Genomic DNA, 14,748 nt, shown 5'->3' on the forward strand with positions numbered 1-14,748 from the left:
TTGTGTTGTGTTGTGTTTACAATTGTGTATTGGCAAGCTAATGACGTTGAAATTGACGATACAAACAGTTTTTTAACAAAGAGTATTTGTTTTGTTAAAGCAAGAAAAATGTATGTGTATATTCATTGCATTTTTAAGAACATATAATAGTTTTATTCAATATACGAACGAATTTGGCTCGCCTGAAAATCAAGACTGCAAACTTATATATCCTAAAAAGTTTCATAAAATGTTATCGCCTTCGAAATAGTACGAAAGTATGTATAGTAGTAGTAGTTGCCCTGCTAAGCCGAAAGGCGGTATCTCAATCTGAGTAAGTTTTGAGAAAATCAACTTTTTGTAAATTAATCATTTTCACCTTCAAAAACAATCATTTTCAAAGATGTTTAAACGTATATATACATAACATTGTCCATAGATATTATTCACATATTCAGATTTTTCATTAAATTTACTATTATACGTGTTTTGTGAGATGTCGCTATTTTGTTTAAAAAAGAGCAACTTAAACATTGAGATACTGCTTTTAGCCTTAATTTAGCCATAGAACGCTCCATACAAATAATATATATATATTATTCGATATAAATACCTTGATGGTTGGTAATAAATAAAAAAATCTGTTATTTTTTAACAATTTTATTATGTATAGCAGCAAAGTGCAAAAAAAAACTTCAAAAATTATTTTGCTTTCTATGAAAAAAAGTTAGTCAAATGTTGGCAGTCCCCGCCAAAAAGACATCCTATTAGCAGGGATTAAAGCAGACAGCGATTTTAAAATATTTTTCTTTTTCGTGTGATGAACTGCCGCTGGGACTGTTTTTTTAGTTGGAGGTGGCAGTTTGTCTAACTTCAAAAATTTTGCGCCTACTATATTAGCCTTAATGGATTCATCATCGAAACTAGTTCTGTAGGTAATGTCAAAACTGCCCTTGCTAACTTCCACTTCTACTATGTCACTAATATAAGGGCGTAGAGACAACCGGGTTTTATCGTGCAAATTAAATTCCTCGCATTCTTCACAATCCTTGTGACCCAAGTTTACGAACGAAATATTTAAATCTTGCAGAACGTTTCGATATTTATCATAAGAACATTTTAAGGAAGGATTTTTCTCTAAGAAATCTGTATGTAGATGAGTAATCGATAAGTCACTTGGCAAATACAAGCGTTTGGGCACGTGTTCACGTCTATGCCAAAATGTATTTTATCTATACCATCGTTGCGTGGCGTTGTCTTTTCGATGATATTGCAAGGTAGTTGCTCGTTCTCTTAAATCGTAGTTTAATCTTCATTATGTACTATCTCAGCATTAAATGTATGGATTGTTTTCTCACTATTGGTTTCCATTGGCACAGCACAAATCCTATCAATTTTCTCAATTATACTGGTATTATACTGCAACAAAACAACATCCGTTTCCTTACTTAACCTATACATATAGGTATTAAAAACAAAGCTATATTATAGTGAATAATTAACACTCAAAACAAATGCGCTTAGCAAAGCAAATTTAAAGCAATTTCTGAGATTTACCCACAAAATAAAGAAATGAAGTGTTATTTGGCGATTATAAAAGTGTAGAGCTCGGATTTAACAGTTTGTTTTATCAGAGATTTACTTTTATATCTCCTTGGCTTTGATATTGTTGTTGTGTTGATTTAAATATTGCTTAAAAATAATTGGTTAATATACGTAATTCATTAAATTGTCTAATTTTTTTTTTATTTCAGCATAAAATGTATAACTTTGAAGGAATTTTTTTGCCATATTTTCGATAGCAGCATAATTTAAAAGTAAATTCTATGGCCATTTCTATTCACCCCATCTTTAAGCTAGATGCGGTAAGTCGTGTTCCAGCACAGTATTAATTTAAAAATTAGTGCAGTGGTTCCTAACCTGGGGGTAATTACCCCCGTGGGGGTAAAACTGGTTTTTTACGGGGGTAATAAGCTAACCAAATATAACAATACAACAAACGTACACGTTTAAATTTTTTATTACTATTGGGAGGAGGGGTAAAAACAGGTTCCCTAGTTAGTCATAGGGGTACCGGACTGAAAAGGTTAGGAACCACTGCATTAGTGGAACTTGTGAATTTCGAACAGGCACCTTGAAGCTGGGATATTTTAACAGCGAAATAAAACTAAAAAAGGCCACGAGCAAATGCAAAAGGCCTGTATAGCCCAATTCCTAGAATGCATGATAAGAGGCATCGTTTTATAAACTGATGATTTGATATATGATGGAGATGTTCATATTCGCCCCGTCTCGCTTTGATGTATGATTGAGATGTTCATATTCGCCGTCTCGCTCGGCGGTATGTTAAGTCTCCCCAACACTGTCATCATTTAAGCCACACATTAGTGAAACTTGCGCAGTTGAACCGGCACCTGGGGACGGAGGCGATATTTTACACAGGGAATAAAACTACGAGCCGTCGTTAGTTTTGGTTCGGGACTCGGGAGGATTACATTTTGAATGTAAATAACGTAATGTTAATGTATCGTCTGACGAGAATATATGACGTTCAGTTTATAGTTCTACAGCTGTGACTGGGGTCATTATTTACGTCGGAAGTGCAGAATTTGCGCGTTTATTTATGAGGAAACTGTCTTAAGATGGACAGTTCTAATTATTTTAAACAGTAGTTGCTTGAAATGGTCGGTTAGTTTTAAATTGTTTTATCACTATTAACATATTATAAAGTAAAATATACTGTTTAATTTAATATTACAGACTTTAATTTAGAATGATCATTGATAATTTAAACCTTATATAACCTGTGTGATAGTCATATTTTCCGTGAAATCTTGTTTTTTTTATATAATTAAGTATGGTATAGGTAGGGTTTACATTAGCGCCATTATTCAACATAAAATTGATGATAACTTGAGTATTTACATAATTATTCTATTTTACACTTTTTTTATATTTGGCGCAGATTAAAGACCAGTACTTGATGCATGGTATTATGTAAATTAAGAATAAATTCTACCTCCCAAAGGTCCGGAACATCATTGTTTTGTGATGGACGCATGCAATTAAATAAAGTATTAGTAAGTACAAATTTCAAAAAACGATATTCTACATTAGTAATAAGTTATATAAAATATATAAGTAAATAAACATATATTCATTATTTTGTTATATTTCTTTCAACATAATGTAATCTATAAATACATTAATTATTATATATTTTTAAATATATTTATTAACCACACTTATAACCTCGCCATTAAATATAAATGTAAACCGAGCAAAAACCCCGAATCGTCAGGTATCGACCCGCGGCCGTAAAGGACTCGCTGAAAGCTTTTCTGTTTGCTCAACCCGCTCGCTGCTCGTATAATCGCGGAGACAGTGCCCTAATGTAACACTGCCTGACAATATTCTAACTCGGTTGTTAAGTACCGACATCGTTCAATCTTAAACATTTACCGGCTAATCTGGAGTCTTCATTTAATTTAAACCATATGTAGATATTTAAAAAAAATACGGAAATGATACAAAAATACAGGACCTGAAAGTTACAAAATTTAAGTTTTTTTTTTATCTTCCAAAAACGATAATAATAGGAAGTACCATTCGATTCCTTACATTGAATCTAAAAAAAATATTGTATATTAGCAACTATACATAAACGCAATATTTCACGGACAAAAACGCAATTTTCTTATTTTGTTAATTTTGTCCATACTTCAAGATGGGATCTCAGTGACCTTGACGTCACGTTCACTTGTCAAATTGTGAGGGGCGTTTCGCGAGTGAAGTGCGACTGTCGGACTTTGACTAAAATTTCTGACTTTTGTGTTGCTTTAATGCAATGGGTCCCATATAGACATTTGATCCTAAAAACAAACCCGATCGATTGATACCATAAATGAAAATTAGTCATGTAGCCTACTTGCGTATATAAATGTTGAGATCCTTGCTGTATCGCTGACGCGGGCGGTATCATTGTCAAAATAGGGTATTTTCCTACTAGTCAAATCAGTTTCTTTTTTAGAACTGTCAAAACGATTTGCTAATATGGCATTTATATGAAACATTACATTGTGACGTCACGGTGAACTCACCTACTTTTTTTATATTTCTATCCGTTTTATTAAATAAGACTTGTGCTTAAAAATAACTGTTATCTATGTTTTTCTAATAATTATCTGGTGCTTTATTTCATGGATGGTGTGAAATAATTTATTTTAAGTACAGGAAAATACCCTATTGTGTGATAAAGGTGACGTTCGAATGTCAATTGCAACTGCATTACTATTTCCGCCGCTGTATCTGTCAAATTCCTTGATAAAATGAGTGACGTTAGCCGCCGCATTACTGCCGCGACTATGAGGGTAACATTCCATTTCTGACCGCAGCTGCACTACTGGTACTGAACGCGCCGCTGTTTCTGTCAATTTCCATAGTAAAATTGACAGTAGTGCAGCTGCGGTTGGAAATGGACTGTAACCTGTAATGTAGCTGCAGTTGACAACCGAACGTCAATCTTAAGGTGACAGTCCATTTCCAACCGCAGCTGCACTACTGTTCATTTTACTATGGAAAGTGACAGTAACACCGACGCGTTCAGTACCAGTAGTGCAGCTGCGGTCAGAAATGGAATGTTACCCTAATTTTAAGTTGCTCTGATGAAGCTGTTGCATTGCTGTCGCCATAAGAAAGTTCAATTCGTCACTAATTTTATCAAGATTGACAACAAGTTGCAGCAGGAACTTCGCAACAGTAACGATACTGCGATCACAATTCTAAATATCACCTAAATGCTAACCGACTCTCTGGGGCCTTTCTCAAAAGCTTGTAACTTGTAATACAAGCGGATGTCACTTTTTGACAGCTTTTGTTAGGACCGATCTGGAGTCGTCATTGTACCATTTGACTGTCTTTTTTTTTGGATTGGATTTTATTTGACTGTCTCTAAAAACCTTGACATATATACTGGCGACAAACAACGACGTAATATGTGAATATGTATAGAATATAAAAATAAAATTGACAATATAGTGTTCCGGAACCAGAAACCGGATAACTGCAATTGAAACCACGAATACGTTCACAAGTTCCCAACTATAAATGTATTTTATCCCAATACCGATAATATAGAATTTAATCGGCTATTTTACTATTTAGTGCATTTCTGACTCACAGCAATGCAAAAAAAAAAGAAAACGAAATACATAAGTTAGGAAAGGGGTCAACCAAATAATGGATAAAAACAAAATTAAATCCACTACTTACGCAAAGAGCGAACGTTTATTTACGTGTATTTTCTCTAACAACTCGCACGTACCTGTAAAAAAATTAAAATAGCATTTAGCATTAAATTGAATAATTACATAATTATATTACAGGGTAAACTCTATCTGTATCAAAATCAAGCATATCTTTTCATGGCTTTAACTATAGGAAACACAAGATACATATTTCTACAGTATGTAAAATAACTAGAAACCTTTCCTACAGCCCGTTAATGTGAAACTGTAGAAGTTTGAATATCTCATGCTTACTTACTCGTACAAAAAAATGCAGTACACAAAGTGCATGCATTTTAATCCTTTCAGTTTGAAAATCATATTATTATTAGATTCGAAACCGCATGGTATGTTCAAACTAAATCAAAATCAAATTAATTCTGCCAACCGATAATATCCCAAATACACGTACGCGTTCGAAAACAAACCAAATACAGGCGTCGGGAAACCACGGCGCGCCGCTTAATCGGCCAACTAGGGGGTAATCCCCGAGTAGTCCATACAACGACTGCATTCCCTAATATTCTCATCGCTTTCCATCCATTCATCTCTGTCAAACCAGTACAAGTGGATTAGAGACTTGAACACATGAAACTGAGCTTCAAAGACTTGGAAGCTGGACAGAGCGTCCAGCATCTAGGTCGTGTGCTTAAATTCCTCACCAACCCAAAGTGAGTCAACGCTCTGAACTTAAGTATAAAATATTTGCCATTTAGTTTCCCTTTGTGCGAAAACATGCTGAGGAAAGCGGACTAATTCTAATGTGCCTAGCTTGACGAGTTAAAAAGAAATATGGCAGCGACTCGTGAGAATGCCGACGCAACTTTTTTAAGATTCGGTTGCCAAAGTTGACTCTGAGCTTTAGAAGGCAGAGGAAATTTGATTAAACCTTGTTTTTATATCACAGATCCGGACATGACAGCTTGTTAACCCAATTTTTTTCCGCGGATCTGTCATTTTAGTAAATAAAATGGTACAGAAGCATTCAAGGACTTAATACATTGGCTAATCGAAATGGGATATAAAAATAGATCCTACATATAACATGTAGGTAGTTGTTGTGTCGAAATATACTGGTTGTTTTAAGGCGTCCGGTTAACCCAAATTTTTTCCGTCGATCTGTCATCTTAGTAAATAAAATGGTACAGAAGCATTCAAGGACCTACATTGGCCAATCGAAATGGGATATAAAAACAGATCCTACATATAACATGTAGGTAGTTGTTGTGTCGAAATATACTGGTTGTTTTAAGGCGTCCGCGGCAAGCATTGGTTATACCCACGGGGCTCGCGTTTTCAAACGCACTTCGCACAGAGAAATTGCAGTACTCAGCTCAAAGCATTGCTGGGACTCTATTTTAGCAACGCTAAAATCGGATTGGAGTTAAGAGGTGGCACGATTTTTTTTTGTCTTTATATTATTTTTATAAACGTTTTAATCAAGAGCAAATGCCATGAAAAATATCACAAAGAAACTATAGCAAATGCGAGCTCATTGAATGTAGAAAACGTAAGCTACTGCAGTGCATATAGGTACCTAAGCGATAATCGATCGAGGCAAGGATATTATTCTAGTGACTGTATCTATGTTAGTTTGAAAATTATAACATTTGACATTACTGTATAAGGTAACACCGTCTTAGTATTCAGGTAGCGGCATATTTGTACTTAGCCGAATATTGTACTCGGCCACAGATACAAATTTTGTTCTTAACATTCATTAATTGGCACGTGTGGTCGTGTGTTTCAATACTAACAGAAAAATAACTCAAATTTCGTTTCTCTAAAGATGTGTAAACTATAAACAGAATAGTTTAAATCGACACCAATGCATGGTACAAACCGACATTCAAACATTCGAATACCGTAAACAAAGCATCTCACTGCACTGAATGGGAGGCAGAGCTGCGCCCGCGCAGCGTGCATTGCCCTCGCCTCCCCCCCGTCCCTCCATTGCCCCCCTCGCCCCGCGGCGGTACAAACGCGCCTGACTGCATTCCTCATCGCTTCCTGACCAGGGCAAGTGCAGCATTACGCTGCAAGTACCTTCCCGCGCGCCGCCACCCGAGGGCCTAGCGATGCAACTGCATTCGAATCGAATCTATTTTGTTTGTGTGGGAAGATGGTGAAGGCTGACTTATAGAATGCATTTAATGTTATGTTTATGGTTATTTGTGAAGGAAAAGTATCGACTATTTACGAGATGCGTTTTTCAAACCGAAAGGTAAACACAAAAACTCATAATAACCATTAGTTAACACACTAATAAAAGATAATTTGATGTTTAAATGTAAAAAATAAGTAAAACTTAAAAAAAAAACCCAACAGTCCAGTCAAATGACTTCACTAGCGAATGTAAATCTAACAACAATACGTTAAATCATCAGTCAATTTGGCCTGTATGCTAAAGAAATAAACATAAATACATTCAAAATCATTACAGTCTGTTCTGTCACTCAGATAATTAGTAAGTAATAAAAACAAAACCATGTGTTAGTGCACTTTTCCATACAGAGGCCTTTGAAATCTGGACATGGGCCAATAATTTCAAATTCAAAGCCGTGTTGGTCACTCAAAGTAAACGGCGATTTAGATCCACGTAACACGTCCCATAACTAACTCGGCGTTTTGCAAAGCAAAAAATATGGGGACGGCGAAGGTAGTACTTCTGCTGAAAGCGCTTTTCGCAAGGCTTTTAAGCGCTTATCTTGGAAATGATAGCCGTGGCCGGACGCTGCAAGGCTGTGATGGCAATTTGCTTACATTATGCATTAGGACTTTTCGCTCTGAGAAAGGTTTTTTTTATCGCAATCCTTTTTCGAATCTAGGTGTGGCCAGTAATTAAAAGGATGGCAGACATATCAACATCCCAGAGTGTTCAAACAAAGAATGTATACGCCGAGATAATATTTTGGTGTACCAGTAGATTTATTTTACTTTAATTAAAGAAACTTAATTTAATTGCCTGAAAATATGCTGCTTTTTAATTCGCCCCTTTAACAGACAAACTCTCCATGTTTTATTTACATCACATGCGTGATCTGATTTCATTCGTCGATGAGATATTGCTTTGTACAGCGCACCCAGGCATGAAGTCGAAACTGATTCAGTTGTGAACCAGCGGAATGTTGCAATTTGTATCAGTTCGTTTAGTGGAACTTTTTGCTGGAGTTTCGGAACGTAGTTTTTAAACAATTTGCATAGGGATTTTTAAACGCTGAGCAGTATCTGTCTTGATGTACTGATTTTAGGGTTCTGTAAATAAACTCTTCTTTTGAGTTGTTTCCAAGTTTTTGTAGGTTCACTTTTGTCTAGTTTCCTGATCGTTTCCGAATCCTGCACGAACTCTTTTGGTTTGTAACTAATTTATTCTAAGGTTTTTAGCTTAGATGTGATTCAGGATATCAGTACTATACTGTCCTGATATGATTTAAAGAAAAAGGACGGATATTATTTTATTTTATAACTCGAACACAAGCTTTTGATATAGGTATCATCGGAGAAAAGCTTATTTCGGGAAACAGCGTATTATTCTTCAACTAAGAAGGAAATTCAATAACAAAATAAAATTAGTTCTAATATTTCCTATAATACAATAAAAGAGATTGAGTCTATGAAGGCGTGCTCATGTTTGTTTTCCGCGTTTATTTCTGGACCGCCGCTATTGTTTTCTGAGTTATGGCTACACACAAGAAGGTTACCGCCAAAACTATCGCAGCTTCGGCAAAATAATAAAAGCGGGAATATTGTAAAGTCCAACAGCGATTTATCGTGTTTCTGGCGGTGAACAAAGTGGACAACTTTGAATATTTTGAAGTAAAACTTTTCATGTCGTTGACAGTTTTAAAGAAACCTCTTTGTCTAGCCTTTTCGCATTTCATTTAGGTTCAATTCTTCCCATGCTTCTTTATCAGTCTCAATCTATGATTTCACGACGTACCTATTTAGGCCTTATTGAGGTCATGAGGTCATGATGATGAAGATCTAGTTTAAGAAAATCATTTCTATTTCTTTAGGTCGAAACATAATTACAGGACATCAGAACAATGACATATGATTGTCTAGCTTTGTGCATCTTGCATCTACTAATCCACTCCTTTAAATATCAGAGAACTTTTAAAAACATCCAGGAAGAGAAAACATTTTGATGTGATTTGAACGTTAAGTTTCATTAAAATTTGCAAGGAACCCGATGCGGGTCGAATAAACTTTATTGCAAATACGAGGGGTATTCAAAATATTCTCGGTATGAGAATGAAAACAAACAAGTACGAAAAGTTTGATATTTTTATTTTTCAATATACTCCCCCCCTATGTTCATACACTTAAAAGATCGATCAATTATTTTTTTTAATCCCTCGTAAAAATATTTTTTATCTTTCGTGTAAAAATGCTCCTCCACTGCCGCCTTCAATGCTTCATCGTCAGAAAATTTATTTCCACGCAGATCCTTTTTAAGATTGGGGAGCAAAAAGAAGTCGCTGAGGGCTAAGTCCGGACTATACGGTGGGTAAGTAACAGTTTTAAACCTACATTCAACAATAGCTGCCTTGGCAATATGAGCAGTATGGACGGGGGCGTTGTCATGCAGAAGCAGAATACCTTTGGTTAACTTTCCTCGCCTCTTTTCTTTAATTACATCCTTTAATCGACGTAGAATGTTAGCGTAGTACTGTCCTGTGATATTTACACCTTTTTCTTTATAATCGATTAGTAATACTCCTTCACAATCCCAAAATATCGTGGCCATGACCTTGCCAGCTGAAGGGATGACCTTGAACTTCTTGGGATGAGCTGAACCCTTAATGTGCCACTGCATGGACTCTTGTTTACTCTCTGGGTCATAATGATGAACCCAGGTTTCATCTCCAGTAACTATTCTTTGCAGCACCTCATCAGGATTTTCACCGCACAGGTCAATAAAATCGGAACAACAAGCTACACGCATGTCTTTTTGAAGCCGAGTCAGCATTCGCGGAACCCATCTTGCACTTACTTTTGACATATTAAGATGGTCATGTATAATATCATGTACGGTACCAATAGATTTTACCTTCACTCGACCATCTTCCAATATAAGTTTTTCCACTTTATCAATATTTTCTTGTGAAGTAGCTACTACAGGCCGGCCAGGTCTAGGGTCATCTTCAATACTCTCCCTTCCGCGTTTAAACTCGCTTGACCACTTTTGAATGGTAGATAAAGAAGGAGCAGACTCACGGTAAACACAATCCATTTCCTGGTTCCATATGGTTTTTTGATTTTTACCCTGTTTTGTCAAGAATTTTATCACGCATCGATGTTCTAATTTAGTTAACATTGTCAATTCGCACATGATGTTCATGTTTGTTCAGCAATTGCAGAAAAACAAAAGACCATCTCGGTTCGAATTATACTTTTTTTTAATGTCAATGAATAAACCTTAGCGGCCAGTAACGAAAGAAATTTTAGAAGAGGTCGTAAGATATCAATACCGAGAATATTTTGAACGCCCCTCGTATCAGAAAAATTGCTAGTATAACGTAACTAAAACAAAATTCCGGTCAGCGACTTCCGAATCAATTGCGTATGATAGTTTCGATACTGGATCGTTATGGCGGCACCGTAAACCAATATTGCCATTAATGGCCGACTATTTGAATGCTTACGGCTACGTTTTTTCTCCATTACCGATTCCATTAATGGTGACTGCGTTCAGAGGGATTAGAAATGGTTTTCGGCATTCATTCTCCGGACTTGTAAAATATACTACCATTTTTGCCACTGATTTATTACTTTGCGAAAAACATGTGCATGAACGAATAGTAATAATCATTACATTTGCAGTAAAAGCTTATCAATAGGTACACTAAAGTATTAATTAGAAGATTAACTATTCTGATAATTTAGAAGAACGTACCTATCCTTAAATATAAAATTCGTAACTTCCATTTCCATTTTTAGAGAGTATTTTTTGCTATCAACGAACGCTGTAAATAAAATAGATGTATTTAACAATTTTCCGATATTTCGTAAGCACCTTAAGAAACCGAAAACTCGGAAATGTAACAAAGGATTTTTTAGAAGTTTCATGTCTTAGAAACGGGGAAATACGAGAGAGTTAGCTAATAAGCTTATGTACCTATTGTATCAAGCCCCTGAAAGTCACGTTGACCTGAATATTTCTTTCATTACGTGCATCACAAAGAGGTAAGTTTTTTTTTTTTCTTTTCTCATCTAGTGTCTTATTTTCATTATAAGCAGGTATAATAAGATGGCACCCGCTAGCGTTGGTTCTTTGTTGAAAAATCCAACGGCGTCTGAAAAATTAAAAAGTGATCTCCTTTCGCTGAATGCGCATTTTTAAGTCTTCCTAATAAAATAGATCTAAGTATTTTTCGTCATTGAAGATTCGTCGCACTTAAACCAAAATATTACAAGCCTTCAGTAAATATTTTAAAGTAATTGAAATGAATCATGCCAATGACGTTCAAGCAATCAAAATATTAAAATCCATTTTCAAGCATAAAAGGATATAACGCCGAGACAATTAAACAGCCAGAACACCCTTTCGCAAACAAACAAACAAATTATAACTATTAAGGCAGCGTGAATACTGGCCAATATTAATATTTCCCGAGGACCTCGTTTTATTCCGTTGCAGTTGTTCTTGGCCACAAGGTCGTAAGTGGCTCGGTTTTCTTTTGAGAAGTGGTCGTTTTGCGCTAGACTCTCGGAAAGATCCTATTAATGAACGTCGGAGTCCTTTGTCCGGGCGTCGCAGTTCCGTGCACAATCGCCGTGACACCGAGTAATTAGAGAGAAAAATTTTGTTACTCAGTCTTCTAATACCATATTTCAATATGGCGGCGGTTTGTAAATGCGTTGGAGATAAACGGTTAAAGCACTTTGTTTTATATTTAAGTTTGTAAAGTTATTCTTACGTGAATTAATCCTTTATTAAGAATTTTGATAACACGACATTTGTTCTTCTTTAAATCTTTGTTTATAATACTGTTGTCTTGCGATGTTTTTACTTCATCACGTTACAAAATTATTAGCAAATACAAATCAATACACAACGATAACATAAATAAGAAAACAATGACGAGACTCCTAATTGTATTAATAAAATACTTGGAATTCCTTGTGAAGGCACACTGGAATAAGTACAAGTGGTCTACTACGTGAGTGTATGTCCGTTCCGGTCCGCAAGCCAGCGCGATGACCCTATATCTATTTGCTTTGCCCCAATCAGCAGGCGGTAGCGAATTATTTTAGAAATATTTATATCACGACGTTGATATCACGAGAAAACTTAATGTTACACAAACCTGAAACATTAAACTTCAAATTAATATTGGCTGTTGAAAAGTATATTGAGTTGAGAGAGGCACGGATGAGTTGCAGTTATTTTCTTTTAGCAAGCAAACAAGTTTATTAGTATACCTCTGTTACTTACTCACTCGTCAAATATTACAGTACTTTCCACGTGTATGAAACAATATATAAGTTACTGTAATTAATCAGTTTCTAAGTCCGATGATTAATTTATCAATTATCATATCAATTATTTAGCAGTTCAAAAATTTCTTCCAAGCAACTTATCTGCAATGCGATATAAAACACATTGCAAACAGTTTAGCCTAGATTCATTTGTAAACCGAGAGCTAGACCTATTTTATTAGGAAGACTGAAAAATGCGCATTCAGCGAAAGGAGATCACTTTACAAACTTATAACTTATTTTTTAAGGCCCGTATTATTAACGAAATTTGCTGAATAAATTATCTATCTACTTCTTTTTGTAAACACAGTGATATCAATAATTTGTAAATGCGGGAATGCCTATTGATCCTCATTTTGATGATATTATTTGATCGACTTACGTAGGTATGGATCGCTAGTGACTTGTGAACACATTAGTATAATTTTTCTCAGCGCTCATCTCACGCGACTGGGGCCCCCTTAGATTACTCACGCTGTGTTTTTAGATACCAAGAGACTATGTACTTGTGTTTTTTATTGCGAATTTAAACGCAGTTTATTTTTCTGATAGACAAAGAATCCATAAGGCATTTTTTTTTCATCTAATCATTAGTACTTAAACCGACAGATACAAATAGTACTTTCCTCAAATTTATTTAATTTGATATGCTAAGTAAACAACTAACTTTTCCTATTATTGCAATTAATACTCGTATACCCTAAAAAAAGTAGTAGCAGAAAATTATATACTTAAGACTTTTTACTAAGTAGGTATACCTAATTAAGACACATTGCAATTACGGCAAGATGATTAACCATACATCAGGAATAAAAATCAGTTCTACGAATCCATAAATGATTTTAGCATATATTAGGCTAGCTCTCTGTTTACAGTGGTGTTTTAATTAAGAGTCCAATACGTATATCGGAGCACTGGTCTGCATCAGTGGGCCCTGACCGCACATTTAGTGATTATTCCGTAGGTGAATAATGAATTACATTGCATAAGCTAGGTACTTTGCTAGATTCGTTGAAATTGCAAAACAACGAAAATTCTGTTTGAAATAATGTTTTAGAGACCTGGAAAATGCATGAATGCTGTGTTGACAAAGGGTAATTCTAATTAGAAAGGTATATTTCAAACGATTTCAGTTAAACAGCACATTTCTAAAGTGCTAAGTAGAAATTATCAAATCAGAAGTTTATTTGCCAAAAAAGTGTTTAAAAGCGCTGAAGGGGATGCTCCGTGGTAAAACGTGATAATGTGATGATCCGAGGCGCGGGCACGCACGTGATGGAAAACAATCTTTAGTCTCCCACGTTCATCGGGCCGGCAAATTGCTTGTTTTCGCACTTACATTCATTTGTCAAAAAAGGAAATGTGCTGGCCGAATACAGTCGCGCTTTTATCGCCTGTCATCGTGACCGTAACCTAATCTTCTAATAAGCAGGTACGCATTGCAAGCGCTGGACCGTGAGCAGAAAACAAAATGCATTTTCCAGCAGTGGGTCACTGAAGCCAACGGAAATTAAAAAAAACTAGTCACATATGTAAAACAAATGAAATACTACGCTGCGTTTTGCATGCTTTTGTTTCACAGAAGAGTGGATTCATTACATATTTTATGGAAATTTTAGGCAACTCTGCTTAAACCTATTTTATACAACGACAAAAGTTTAAACTAAGTGCACCTAAATTAGCTTTATTGATAAGATAAGATAAAGATAAAAGATAGTTTATTCAAGTAGGCATAATTACAATGCGCTTATGAACGTCAAATAAAGCTAGGTAGACCGGCTCCAACCCTACACCTCTGCCCCGAGAAGATTTAAATCCCCCCTCAATTGGAGGAGGGTATCCCAATATGGGACCGGCAACAAACTCGGCGGGACACATCTTTTCTTTCTTTTTTCTTTTATTGTATTTTATAAGTTAGTCCTATTAGAAATGATTTAGATTTATAATTTGTTTGTTTAATAGGTATATGTAAAGTTTAAACAACAATCAATAATTTAAG

General features: G+C 35.5%; 1 protein-coding gene and 1 long non-coding RNA gene across 9 annotated transcripts in view; one reads left to right on the plus strand and one right to left on the minus strand.

Moving 5' to 3' along the window:
* Nucleotides 1-14,748, plus strand: part of LOC134650357 (uncharacterized) — a 483,167-nt gene that overhangs the window by 405,511 nt on the left and 62,908 nt on the right. The window lies entirely within an intron of this gene.
* Nucleotides 1-14,748, minus strand: part of LOC134650195 (polypyrimidine tract-binding protein 2) — a 669,692-nt gene that overhangs the window by 264,242 nt on the left and 390,702 nt on the right. Inside the window, exon 1 of one of the 8 annotated variants that reach the window (XM_063505123.1) lies at nt 5,251-5,281. The exons of the other annotated variants lie outside the window; for them this stretch is intronic. The gene's annotated coding sequence lies outside the window, so the exon portion shown is untranslated. Of the gene's footprint in view, nt 1-5,250; nt 5,282-14,748 lie in introns of those variants that run through there. 8 annotated transcript variants of the gene reach the window in all.

The sequence above is a fragment of the Cydia amplana genome, chromosome 8 (assembly GCF_948474715.1).
Source record: "Cydia amplana chromosome 8, ilCydAmpl1.1, whole genome shotgun sequence".
Lineage (NCBI taxonomy): Eukaryota > Metazoa > Arthropoda > Insecta > Lepidoptera > Tortricidae > Cydia > Cydia amplana.